We start from the raw sequence: 14635 nt of genomic DNA on the forward strand, positions 1-14635 counted from the left end.
GGGAAGAAACAGGATAAGGGGAGAATCAAGAAAGTTGAGATAGGAAGAGATAATTTCTGTGGGGCAAGAACAGGCTGAAACAATGGGTCTACCAGGGCAGTCCAGTTGTGGATCTTGGGAAGGAGGTAGAAGTGGGCTGTGTGGGGTTGGGGAACTATGAGGTTGATGGCCTTGGAGTGAAGATCTCCAGAGGAGATGAGGTCAGTGACAGTCTTGGAAACTATGTCTTGATGTTCGGTAATAGGGTCATGGTCCATGGGGAGGTAGGAGGAGGTGTCAGAGTGTTGGTGTTTGCCCTCTGCATGGTAGAGGTCGGTTCGCCAAACAACAACAGCACCACCCTTATCAGCAGGTTTAATGACAGTGTAAGGGTTGGATCTGAGAGAACGTCTATGAATGTTAATTATATGGACTTCCAGGAGGCATTTAATAAAGTCACACATAAGAGACGGTTATCCAAGATAGCAGCCCATGGAATTGACGGTAAATTATTGGCCTGGTTAGGAAATTGGCTGAGCAGAGAGCAGAGATAATGGATAGGTACTCTGATTGGCAGGATGTGACTAGTGATGTCCCGCTGGAATCTGTGTTGGGGCCTCAACTAGTCCCAGTATTTATTAACAACTTAGATGATAGCATAGAAAGTCATATATTCAAATTTGCCGATGACACAAAGATGGGCGACATTACAGGCACTGTCGATGGAAGCATAAAATTACAAAGGGATATTGATAGATGAAGTGAATTGGCAAAACTGTGACAAATGGATTTCAATGTATGCAAAGGTGAGGTCATCTATTTTGGATCGAAAAAGGATAGAACAGGATATTGTCTAAATGGTAAAAAGCTAAAAATAGTGGCGGTCCAAAGAGACTTGGATGTCCAGGTACATAGACCATTAAAGTGTCATGAGCAGGTGCAGAAAATAATCAAAAAGGTTAATGCCCTTTATATCTAGAGGACCAGAGTACAAGGGGGTAGAAGTTATACTGCAGCTGTACAAAGCCCTGGTCAGACCACACCTGGAGCACTGTGAGCAGTTCTGGGCACCACACCTTAGGAAGGATATATTGGCCATGGAGGGAGTGCAGGGTAGGAGTGCAGAATGATACCCGGACTTCAAGGGTTAAATTACGAGGAGAGTACACAAATTAGGGTTGTTTTCTCTAGAATTTAGAAGGTTAAGTGGTGATCTGATCAAAGTTTTCAGGATATTAAAGGGGAACAGATTGGGTAGATCGAGAAAAACTATTTCTGCTGGTTGGGGATTCTAGGACTAGGGGAGCGTAGTCTAATAATTAGAGCCAGACCTTTCAGGAGTGAAATCGGGGAACACACCTACACACAAAGTGTGGGCGAAGTTTGGAACTCTCTTCTGCAAATAGCAACTGATGCTAGATCAATTGTTAATTTTAAATCAGAGATTTGATAGCTTTTTGTTAACCAAAGGTAGTCAGATCACAGATCAGCCATGATCTCATTGAATGGCGGAACAGGCTCGAGGGGCTGAATGGCCTATTCCTGTTCCTATGTTTCTATGGTGCAGGAGAGGAAAGGGAAGCCATTGCAGATGATTCCTTGGCTATGATTATTTAGCTAAGAATAGAACCAGACAAGAGCAGTCGCTCCCAGATGGTGGAGAGGTGTTGGGGGAGGATGGTGTGGTCAACCGTGTCAAAGGCTGCAGACAGGTTGAGAAGGACGAGGAGGAAGAGATTACTGTTGTCACAGTCACATTGCATTTCATTTGTGACTTCGACGAGAGCTGTGTTTGGTAGTGTGGCAGGGGTGGAAACCTGACTGCAAGGATTCAAGCATGGAGCTTCGGGAAAGATGGGCAAGAATTAGGGAGTTGACAGCTCATTGAAGGACTTTGAGAGGAAAGATAGGTTGGAGGTGGGCAGTAGTTCGCAAGGACGGGAGGGTTCAAGGGATTTTTTTGAGGCAAGGGGTGATGATGACAGATTTGGAGAAGGGAACAGTTACTGAGGAGAGCTAACTGTTAACATGGGAGCCTCAAAGGGAAATTGGATGGTCAGCAGTTTAGTGGAAATAGGGTCAAGGGAACAGAAGGTGGGTCATTGATCAGATGAGCTCAGAGAGGGAATGAGGGAATATAGGACATAAACTAGACATATATAAAATATCAATAAAAGTTACACAATAACAGACACTGGATAGGTAGTGAACTATACTTTATGCAATTATAGATTTGATAAGCGATGTCCCAACATTTCTTTGAAACCATGTGACTCATTGACTGCATTTACTGGAACAGAATATTGTGACACCAATTACCACCGGCACCACAGGAGAGAATTTTAACCGCCCAGGAACAGGTGCTTTCAGGGCGGGTGGGTAATTCAAATAATTGATTTTTGGTCCGTGTTTGCAACACGGCTCCAACGCGCCCACTGCAGGGTTTAACGGAGGGTGTTTGGATACCTGCGTGTAACTTACCCGCTGAAGTCAGGGCTTCAACTAGTGCAGGCAGGCGGGTATTATTGTGCAGTTAACGTCCATAGTGGATTTTAACTTGAATTTTACTTAGTTTTAAATTTAACGGATCCAGCACGGGTTTTCCGGGCTCAGGAAACTGACCAGAGAAATGCCGACGAGATTGAGCTGTAGTTTCGGATGGGTATTTAAACTTGTGATTGCCTTATTTGAATAACACACTTTCAACATCACGTGTCTCAGTTCCCTCTGGCAAATGTTTGGCAAATAGTTCTTTTGTGGACACAGCTTTTTCTTTATTTTGGAGGTTTTCAAACTGAGAGGATCAGGATGGGAGGCGCGTTGCATGTGTTTGAGTATCAGAAGAGGAGGCCCATGACCATCCACAGCTGCAACAACATGGTTTGGTGGGATCAGCACATGCGCGGGAGGGAGGTGCACAGGAGAGGGGGCGAGGGCGCTGGAGGTACTACAGAATTTACCGACAGAGGCTCAGCATCCTGAACATCTCAGAAGAGTAGTGCTTTCGCAAGCTGAGGTTGACCCGTCAGCTGGTGGCTGACATCTGGGGTCACAAATTGCCCCCCGGCCTGAAACGGGGCGCTCTCACCCCGTTTCGATGTTTTTTTTACAGCAGCTGCAGTTCAGGTCGACTCTTTCGGGAAATTGCGCTCTTTGTTTTGTTTTGATCCAGAAGTCAGTCATAATGGGGGGTAGTGACTACACCTGAGGGGCAAAAACACTGCGGTTACGGCAACGACGTAGCGGGGTTGGGGGCGGTGCGAATTCACCACCGCGATGACGTCATCACGGCGCTGCCTCACCACGGCTCACCCCTTCACTTAAAGGGGAGAGCCGCCGCAATTTATAAACTTCGGCCCACTGGGCCACCAGGGAGAGTTTCTGCTGGGCCAGCGGCCTGGCATCTTAGAGGGGGCCTGGCCGAACCCAGGGGCATCATTGTCGGGCTGACCTGGTAGTCAGCCGACAAGAAAAATCATGGCGGCAGATGCGGTGAATCCTCCCTTTTAAGGGAAGCTGTACCACCGCTGCAGAAGGCCCACAGCCTCACTGGACCACCGGGGAAAAGGTTATTTTGGCACCACGTGGCTGAGGGGAATGTCACCATCGGCGGGGTAGATCGGCGGTGCACACGGTGATGACATGCTTAACACTGATCGGCAGCAGGGGGGGTGGGGGGGGGAGAATCGGGGCGCTGCCCGGAAAACTTGGGGGGGAAATTGGACTAGCAGCAACCATTCCACCAAAAGTCGGCGGCAACACCACTCCGCAGCGTGGCCGTCGATTTGCAGTGGTAACATTCCTTCAGGAAAGGGGCAATTTTGGCCCCCTGCAGTCTAATAGATGAAGACCTGCTACCTTCTGGACCTGACAAACTTGCTTTACCAGTGGCTGTGAAAGTCAGCACCGCTCTCAATTGTTTTGCCTCTGGTTCCTTCCAGGGCCCTACCTGAGGCCACTTGAGGGTCTCTAAGTCTGCTGCACATAAATACATCAGTCAGGTGACAGATTGTTTGTTGGGCTGGGAGTTATGTAAACTTCCCCTGTGTTGACAATAGCCCGAATGAGCGGGCACTCAGATTTGCCTCTCGCTGGATTCCCACAGGTACAGGGTGCCATCGATTGCTCACACAAGGCAATCCAGGCACCATCACAGCATCCAAGAATTTTTATGAACTGCAACAGATATTTATCCATCAATACATAGTTGGTGTGCGACCACAAGAAGTGGTTCATGCAGGTCCGCGCCAGAGTCCCTGGGAGCTGTCATGATGCATTCCTGCTGCGGCAGCCCCAACATTCCAGACCTTTTTGTTCCAGGAAGCAGGCTTAATGGCTGGCTCTTGGCAGACAAGGGATACCCCCTTCAAACTTGGCTCATGACACCTGTGAGGCAACGCATAAATGAGGAGCAGGAGTGTGACAACAAGAACCACAATACCACTAGTTGTGTCAAAGAACAAGCTGTCGGAATGTTGAAGAAGTGCTTCAGGTGCCTAGATAGATCTAGAGGCCCCCTTCAGTACTCATTGGCATGGGTGTCCATAATAACCGTGGTGTGCTGCGTCCTGCTCAACACTGCGCAGCAGAGAGAAATGCAGGTGGAGGAGGATGAAGAGGCTCTTGGCCTATGTTCTGAGGGCTTTTTCTTTTATTGATTCGTTCAAGGGATGTGGGCATCGTTGGCAAGGCCAGCGTTTATTGCCCCTGAGAAGGTGGGGTGAGCCGCCTTATATAACTGAATGGCTTGCTCGGCCCTTTCAGAGGGCAGTTAAGAGTCAAACGCATCAGGAGTTACATATCGGGCAGGATGGATAAGGATGGTAGATTCCCTTCCCAAAAGGACATTGGTGAACCAGATGCGTTTTTATTACAATCTTCTGGTTTCATGGTCACTTTTACTGATACTAGCTTTTTAATGCCAGGTTTATTTAATTAACTGAATTTAAATTCCCCAGCTGCCATGGTGGGATTTGAACTCGTGTCTTCAGATCATTAGTCCAGACCACTGAAATAACCACAATGCCGCCATATCAGGCTACGCCAAAGACTGCTGCATCTACATTTGTGCAGACACAGGCACAGCCATTGTGAGATGAGGCAGCATGTTGGGTATTGGCTGGAGCGAGTGGGGCAACGGGTGAAAAGTGGGGAGCGCCTTGAGTGGAGTTCCCACTTCCATGTCCACTTTTGCTTTTTTACATAATGAGTGGTTAGGCTTCGGAATGCACAGTCTGAAGGGGTGGTAGATACAGATTGAATAGTCGCCTTCAAAAGGGAATTGGACAAATACTTGAAGAAAAAATTGCCGGGATATGGGGAAAGAGCGGGGGAGTCGGTCTAACTGGATTATTCTTTTTGAAGGAGCCGGCACAGACTCGATGGGTCGAATGGCCTCCTTTTGTGCTGTAGTAGTCTATTCTGTGATTCTTACACCAAAATTTACACCGAAATAGACGCCAATTTTGTCTGCGGCATGTTACTCTGAAATTTCCTGAGAATCTCATTAGGTTATGCCAGAGCGTAAACCATGCCAGAAAACAAGTGGAAAATCAAGCATAACCAATCAGGCCCGAGGAAAACATGGATCTTGCATCAAATACCTTCTCAAAGTCCCTCTTTTGTGTATAAAAATTAAAGTCTGAAGCTATCAAACCATCATTTGTGCATTTGTGTAGAAAATGCAATTGCAGAAGTTTCTTTTAATTTTTTAATTCAACTTTAATTCCGATGGTTGAAGATGCATTTAAAGATACAGAAAATCAAGTGTAGGTCTTAGTGATGAGCAACTTTTAAAAAGCTTAAACAAGAAACACTAGAAATATGATTTTGGGTCCAGCTGCACCTGATATTTTAGGTGTACATTTACAGCCCATTCTGAACTGATGTAAATACAGGAAACTCATGTTCTTTAGACTTTTGTACGAGGAAATTTTCACGGAAATTCCAGGCGTTTAAAAGCTTTTTATCCTCCCCATAGACATTTTCTGTGACATGCTTGGCTGAAGTATTATGTGAAGATTTTCTTTCAAGATTACATTTATGCAATTATTTCAGCCCATATGGCAGGTTGTCAAAATTTAACATGGAGAAGTGTGAAATGATACATTTTGGGAGATAGAACGAGGAGAGGCAATGTAAATTAAATGGTACAATTTTAGTGGGGGTGCAGGAATAGAGATATCGGGCATTCACATACACAAATATTTGAAGGTGGCAGGACAAATTGATATGGCTGTTTAAAAAGCATACGGAATCCTGGGATTTATAAATAGAAGCATAGGGGGCTAAATTGGGCTATGTAGTACCCGGTTTTTAGGTGCTACGCGGCCACATAAGACTTGAAAATGGGCTCCGAGATGCATGTGCTCAGTTCCAACAGGATATGCGCAGAACGGCATCTTGGTAAAGGGCTTTGCGAGTATACCTAACAACTCTTTTAAAGTAAACAAAACAAACATTAGATCAAGTGCCCCCCAATCTGGGGGACACAACAAACATTTCCCAAGGCCCTTTTTTTTTGTTTGTATTTTGTAGTTCGAGTATACCTAACAACCGCTGTTGGCAAACAGAGCAGGAAGATGATGATGCGAATAGTGCGGTACGCTGATTTGACGCCAGTGTTGCCATTTTCCAATGCCACACTCCAGCCCAGTCTTAACGGCGCACAGCTGAACATGACATTAAACAGAATGAGGGACCTCCCACCAGAGCTATTTAAAGAAACATAAGAACATAAGAATTAGGAACAGGAGTAGGCCATCTAGCCCCTCGAGCCTGCTCCGCCACTCAATAAGATCATGGCTGATCTGGCCGTGGACTCAGCTCCACTTACCCGCCCGCTCCCCATAACCCTTAATTCCCTTATTGGTTAAAAATCTATCTATCTGTGATTTGAATACATTCAATGAGCTAGCCTCAACTGCTTCCCTGGGCAGAGAATTCCACAGATTTACAACCCTCTGGGAGAAGAAATTCCTTCTCAACTCGGTTTTAAATTGGCTCCCCCGTATTTTGAGGCTGTGCCCCCTAGTTCTAGTCTCCCTGACCAGTGGAAACAACTTCTCTGCTTCTATCTTGTCTATCACTTTCATTATTTTAAATGTTTCTATAAGATCACCCCTCATCCTTCTGAACTCCGAGTAAAGACCCAGTCTACTCAATCTATCATCATAAGGTAACTCCCTCATCTCCGGAATCAGCCTAGTGAATCGTCTCTGTACCCCCTCCAAAGCTAGTATATCCTTCCTTAAGTAAGGTGACCAAAACTGCACGCAGTACTCCAGGTGCGGCCTCACCAATACCCTATACAGTTGCAGCAGGACCTCCCTGCTTTTATACTCTATCCCTCTCGCAATGAAGGCCAACATTCCATTCGCCTTCCTGATTACCTGCTGCACCTGCAAACTAACTTTTTGGGATCGCGTGGCCTAATGGATAAGGTGTCTGAGTTCGATCACAAACCGCAAAATTATGAAAAGATTGCAGGTTCGAGTCCTGGCGCGGTAAACTTCCCTCACTGCGTGAAATTTCCCCCAGATCAGGGGACACGGTTTAATGTTTTTCTGTTAACTCCTAAAAGAGTTACATGCACAAGGACCAATTGTGGAGCTTTGGAGGCGTGTCCTGCTCAGTTGGCTGAGTGAGCAGTGAGGAGAGCAGCTCCTGTTGTAGCTCCTGGCTGGGCCTGTGAATCAGCCCAGGAAGAGAAGGAAGGAAGGGGCTTCACCACCAACATTCACCCAGAGGGAGAGGAGGAAAGCAGAAAACTTTAACAACTTTACCATTTCTACAAAGAGTTGGAGAGAGGGGGAAAGACCAACAACAACATCCAGTGTGGAGGGAGGGAGACTCGACCATTCTACAGGTGGGTGTATTGGTGCAGTCCCTAAAAGACTTTGTTGTATCGGTGGGGGGAGGAAAGAAGACCAGTCGGGGGCCGGAACATCGCGGGGGGTGTGTGTGTGTGGAAGTGTGTGTGGGGGTCTCGCTTACAGCTGGGCCCTACACACCACTGAAGCACCTCTCCCCCATTGCCTAGCCTGGGATAGCTGCAGCTACCAGGCTGAAGAAACAATTAATCCACCCTAATTAACATCGTTGGGAGTGTGTACCTGTGTGGCTCCAGCTGCACCAGGTGAAGACATCTTCTCCCCTCACCTGAAGACCACCCCAAAGACGATTTTTGTTTGCCATCTGGGGATTGCACCCACCCACAGCTGCAAGGGGAGACCTGCCCTCGCAGTTTCCCCCCTTCCCACCCCCACTCACTTTCTCTGTTACTCTCTGTTTCTCCCCTCTCTCTCTGAGAGCCGCTTTATTCTTAAATTACAAAAACAATTAAGACAACTGAGCAGAGGGAGCAAGGCCCCTCCCCAATTGTCAACTAGGGGAGAATTGTGCCTCGTTAAGAGCTCCTCTGCTCAGTCTTTTGAACGAGGCCATTAAAGACCAGTAAGGCCTGAGACTTTGGGGTGGGTGTAGTTCTTAAAGGGACCCCGCGATGGCGACCCCATCCACGTCGGTGGCAGGGCCAGCAAGGACGTATGCGCAGGCGGCATCCGCAACCACGGTGCCTCCTGTGCCTCCTGCTGCCCTGCCACCTTTCAGATTAATAACGATAAAGCACGGGGTCAAGAGCTACACTCACCCCACAATGAGCATCGAGGAGTGCGTGCGGGCGATGGCTGGGGTGGTCGGCCCCTCGGCCATTGTCGCGGCCTCCAAGATGTCTGGGAAGGCGGTGTTCTTCCTGGGGTCGGAGCGGGCGGTGTCCCTGGCCATCGAGAAGGGGCTCACGGTGAGTGGAGCGTTCCTGCCGGTCGACCCTCTCGAGGCCACCGCGCAGAGGGTCGTTCTGTCGAACGTCCCGCCCTTTGTTCCCGCTGAGCTCCTCCTCCCTCACATACAACAACTGGGGGAGGTAAGGTCGGGGATCAACCCCATACCGCTCGGCCTAAGGGAGAGCCGCCTGCGCCACGTGTCCTCCTTCCGCCGCCAGTTTCTTGTCCGGCTGGAGCGGGAGGAGACGACAGAGGGCCACTTTGATGTGGCGCACGAGGGGACTGCCTACCGCGTCTTTTGGACATCGGACGGTGTGCGGTGCCATGCGTGTAGGGAGGTGGGGCACGTCCGCAAGAACTGCCCCGCCTCCAAGGCCGCCAAACCACCGAAGGCGGCAAAGGCTGGCGCCGCCGCCGCCACCCCTCTCCCTAGTCGCGACCGAGTACCGGATGCCGTAGGTGCGCGGGCATCGTCGGAGGCCTTTGAATTCATGGCCTCCGGCGGGGGGAAGGGAGAGCGTCCGACCGGAAAGAAGGCGCGGGGAAAAGCGAAACAACTCAAGGCGGGCCCCCTCGGTGCGCCAGACAACTCGATCACCGCGCTCGGCCCAACCTTGTCATCGGCGAGCGCGGGGTGCCCTGAGCCCGTGCCGAGCCTTTGAACAACACCGTAGAGGGGCTCGGGCGTGGGCAAGAAAAGGAAAAGGGGGGAGTGGAGCGGGAGGCCTCGGCAGACATGGAGGTCTCCCTGCCTCCGCGCTTCCCCAGTAACAAAAGGAGGCGCCGCTCCAATGAGGAGGAGGAGGAACATCACCCCCCCGCGGAGGAGTCGGTGCCCGCCGCGCATCCTGCGTCCCCCACCAGCGCCCCCAAATTGTGCCGAAGGCGAGAGGAGTCTGTCCCCGGGGAGGGTGAGACAGTCGAGGCTGCCCAGCCTCTGCCTCCCGGGGTTGGAGTGGAAGAACTGCCTGTCGCGGGGGACGTGGGGTCGGCGGAGGAATGCGTTACCGCCGGGTCGAGCGTCCCGGGGACTGAGGCGGGCGGGGCTGGAAAGGCCGTACCTGAGCCCGCCCAGCCAATATCCAACTTCTCCCGGGATTTGCTCGACCCGGCTGAAAATGAACACGTTAACTTTAATTTAAATTTTAGTTTTGAAGAAACCGTACACGCTGGGCCGGAGGGTGGCAGCGGGGAGGGGGAGGAACCCCCACCCTCGCCCCCTACTTTGGAGCTGGAGCACTTGGAGGGCCTGGGGATTTCCTATGGCCGGGTCTCTCCTTGTTCCCCGGTTCCTGGGGCGGAGGGGGAACCCCTTCCGCTGTCGTTTCCCGACCCAGCACCAATTTTTAAAGAGCCCAGTGGGGACTCCTCTGCTGATGATCCTGGGGGTGGGATCGGGGCAGAGCCTGGGCCGTTTGGAGCGGCCGGGTCGTTTGCCATACCTTGTGCGGTCGATGGGCCGGCTGCTGGCGGCCACCTCCTGGAGGAGGACGGAGACTCGGTGGGGGACGCGGGAGAAGATCTAGAGTCCACCGTCAGTGAGGTGGTGATCTGCTCGCGATCGCCGCTGAGACCCTCCTCATTCCTGCAAAGGAACTCCGGGACCTTTTGGCCCAGAGCCAGGGTCGCCGCAACCGAGCCCATCTGGCCCTGGAAAAATGGTCCGAGCCAGAGCTGATCAAGGGGTCCGTCCGCGCCGCCGCTAAAACCTTGGCCGCGGGCGGGCCCTTGACAAAGGCGCAATACCTTGAGCAGCGCGAGTTCGAGGGACTCTTCGCTGGGCTGCGGAGGGAGTGGAGTTCAACAAAAGACTCCGCTCCCTCCCCCGCAATAGGTTAAGGTAGAGGTTGCACTATGCTTTTGCCATGAAGATAACCATAGTCAGCCTCAACATCAACGGCGGCAGAGGGGCACGTCGTAGATTTGACAATTTTTCGCTCCTGCGGGAGGGGAAATATGCGGTGTGCTTCCTGCAAGAAACACACACCGTTCCGGGAGACGAAGCCACGTGGCTCCTGGAATGGCAAGGAGAGGTCCGCATGAGCCACCTCACCGCCACTTCTAGTGGGGTGGCCATCTTGCTGGGCCCGCATTTTCAGCCGGAGTTCTTGGGGGTCGAGGAGCCCATGCCAGGCCGCTTGCTGCACTTAACGGTTCGCCTGGGGGACGTGCCGCTCCATCTCGTGAACGTGTACGCCCCTCAGCCTGGCCCGCAGCAAGCGCGCTTCTTCGAAGAAGTGTCCGGTCTTCTTGGCTCCGTCGACGTCGGCGACTGCATTGTCCTCGGGGGGGATTTTAACTGCACCCTCGAGGCGAGGGACCGCTCTGGTGCCCCGCAGAGCATGACGGCGATCGAGAAGTTGAGGGACCTGGTCGGGTCCTTCGACTTGGTGGACGTCTGGCGAAATCTCCACCCCGACTCCAGCGCCTTTACTTGGGTGAGGCCTGGAGTAGGATGGTCCAGAGTTGACCGCCTTTACGTGTCTCGGGCGCACGTTTCCTGCGTCCCGGCGGCCTCCATGCGACCGGTGCCGTGTTCGGACCACCACCCGCGCGGAGGGATTTCCTGTACGGGCTGCTCCTGCACACTCTCAACTTTGCCATCCTCGCCGGCCGTCCGGACACGCCATGGCGTACCATCTTGCCGTCCGGAGGAGGCGGGGGTCCCCGATGGAGGGCACTCTATGCGGGAGTCCTCCCACTATTCATCGGGGACTTGGCCTGGAGGGTGGTGCACGGAGCAGTGCCGTGCAACAAATTTTTAAGCCGGTTCACGGACTCCCAGGCCGCCTGCAATTTCTGTGGTCTGGAGGAGTCCGTGTTCCATGTTTTTATTGAGTGCACAAGGTTGCAGCCCCTGTTTTATTATTTAAAGGGGCTGCTCCTGAAATTCTGGCTGCACTTCAGTCCCACTCTCCTGATCTTTGGGCACCCTGTGCGGAGGGGAGCGGGTAGGTCCGAGGGCCTCCTCGTAGGACTGCTCCTGGTCACGGCCAAGGGTGCCATCAACCGGTTCAGGCAGCGGGCGGTTGAGGGGGTCGTTCAACCTGACTGCCTGCCTCTCTTCCGCTCTTACATCCGGTCCAGGGTGTCCTTGGAGATGGAGCACGCGGTGTCCACCGGTACGCTCGTGGCCTTCCTCGAGAGGTGGGCACCGGAGGGACTGGAGTGCATCATCACGCCCGGCAACCAAATTTTAATTTGATTTTACGTTTTAAAGTTTAATTTGTCTTAATTGCCGGTGCTTTTAGTGTCCCCCTCCCCTTTTATAGGGGGCACTGGAAAAAAATGTGATATTAGTGCCCCAAAAAAAAGAAAAACACAAAAAAAAAGGGCCTTGTAAATGTCTGGTGTGTCATCCAGGTCGAGGGGCACGGATTAATGTTTATGTTTTTCAGGTAAACCCCAAAAGAGTTTCCCCCAGGTCCCTCTGCACCGCAGCATGTTGTAATTTCTCCCCATTCAAATAATATTCCCTTTTATTGTTTTTTTTTTCCAAGGTGGATGACCTCACATTTTCCGACATTGTATTCCATCTGCCAAATCTAATCATGAAGTACTTACAGATTAGTTACTGGGTTATTTCTTCTAGCTGCTGGTACAACTTGACGTTTTTTTTTGAGGTTTCCTATACTTGTCTAAAATTCAAATAGTCGACAGGGAGTGGTCTGGCTGGTCTTGAAGTACCTTTTTGGTCATATAAAATATTGTGCTGACAGAAGTTGTTTTCAGAACTGGGTGGCCTGGTAGGACTACTTCCTGGGAATTGTACATGACTGGGAGAGTAAAGAGTGGCCACGCAGAGCAGAACATACTGCTAGAAGAAGGAGAAGGAGGAGGGGGGAGGGGGTTGGCGAGAAGGGCTAACAGCAGGAGGCCATATTTGCCGAGGGTCTTCAATGAGGCAAGCAATTCTGTTACCTCAACTTCAGCGAGGACCAATGCACGAGGAGCCTTTGTTTCACAAAAGAGATCCTGAGTGAGATCCTGAGAGAACGGCTGCGGCTGGAGATATAAGCAACATCTTGCAGTTTGCTGCTCTCTATACCAAGGGAGACAGCTTCATCTAATTTCTTCTCGGCAGAGACAAGTAGGCAGAGCAAGCACAAGGGTTTGCATGGACTGCAGGCTTCCCAAAGGTGCAGGAAGCCATTGACTGCACACACATTGCCTTGCATGCCCCTCATCTGAACTTGTCCATTTTCATCAACTGAAAGGGATTCCGCTCCATCAATGAGCAGCTGGTTGACAGCCACAGGCAGCTCATCGGGCAGACGAAAGCCCATTTCTGTCAGGGCTCTATGGGATTAAATTATTCTTGAGCAGTAACAGTAACCTCGACGACAACCCCCCATTCACCAACAGTTCCACGTTTCCTCTGTCACTGATCATCACATGGTCCTCTGACTGGCAACACAAAAATAAAATGAAAATTCAAATTCAATTTTAAAAATTCAATCATTAAATAATGCATATAAAATGAAACTAATCACCCTTGTATATTTTCTTAGTGCCTGTCTTCTGTGTGGCTTTCCTTATCTTAGTGCTCCTATGAGGTACTTCCCCAGTGGCTGCAGCATGGGTGGGGAAGGGTGCTGACATTCTGACCTTGAGGACACTGCAGATGGCCTTGGAGGATGACCTCAGGCAGCTCTGGGCCTAGAAGGCCCTGCTTCCAACTGCACCACCTTGGTCTGGGCTGCGGCAGTCTGAGCTGGCTGGCTGACAGGCAACAGCAAGGGCACTGACAGAGAGGCAGGAGTGGGAGCAGGAATGCCGACATCCTGAGAGCGGACAGCAAGTTCGTGATCCACTCTCCTGGGACGGTGTCTCCGTAATCCTGCTGATCTGTTGGAGAACAGATTGATCGACTGCTATGGTACCCAGGAAGCCCCAAGTGGCATACAAATTGGCCAGAAATAGCAGCGAACCTGGGGACTGGGAGAAATTTAGAACTCAGCAGAGGAGGACAAAGGGTTTGATTAGGGCAGGGAAAATGGAGTACGAGAAGAAGCTTGCAGGGAACATTAAGGTGGATTGCAAAAGTTTCTACAGGTATGTAAAGAGAAAAAGGTTAGTAAAGACAAACGTAGGTCCCCTGCAGTCAGAATCAGGGGAAGTCATAACGGGGAACAAAGAAATGGCAGACCAATTGAACAAGTACTTTGGTTCGGTATTCACTAAGGAGGATACAAATAACCTTCCGGATATAAAAGGGGTCAGAGGGTCTAGTAAGGAGGGGGAACTGAGGGAAATCTTTATTAGTCGGAAAATTGTGTTGGGGAAATTGATGGGATTGAAGGCCGATAAATCCCCAGGGCCTGATGGACTGCATCCCAGAGTACTTAAGGAGGTGGCCTTGGAAATAGCGGATGCATTGACAGTCATTTTCCAACATTCCATTGACTCTGGATCAGTTCCTGTGGAGTGGAGGGTAGCCAATGTAACCCCACTTTTTAAAAAAGGAGGGAGAGAGAAAACAGAGAATTATAGACCGGTCAGCCTGACCTCAGTAGTGGGTAAAATGATGGAATCAATTATTAAGGATGTCATAGCAGTGCATCTGGAAAATGGTGACATGATAGGTCCAAGTCAGCATGGATTTGTGAAAGGGAAATCATGCTTGACAAATCTTCTGGAATTTTTTGAGGATGTTTCCAGTAAAGTGGACAAAGCAGAACCAGTTGATGTGGTATATTTGGACTTTCAGAAGGCTTTCGACAAGGTCCCACACAAGAGATTAATGTGCAAAGTTATAGCACATGGGATTGGGGGTAGTGTGCTGACGTGGATTGAGAACTGGTTGTCAGACAGGAAGCAAAGAGTAGGAGTAAACGGGTACTTTTCAGAATGGCAGGCAGTGACTAGTGGGG

The sequence above is a fragment of the Pristiophorus japonicus genome, chromosome 2, assembly GCF_044704955.1.
Source record: "Pristiophorus japonicus isolate sPriJap1 chromosome 2, sPriJap1.hap1, whole genome shotgun sequence".
NCBI lineage: Eukaryota > Metazoa > Chordata > Chondrichthyes > Pristiophoridae > Pristiophorus > Pristiophorus japonicus.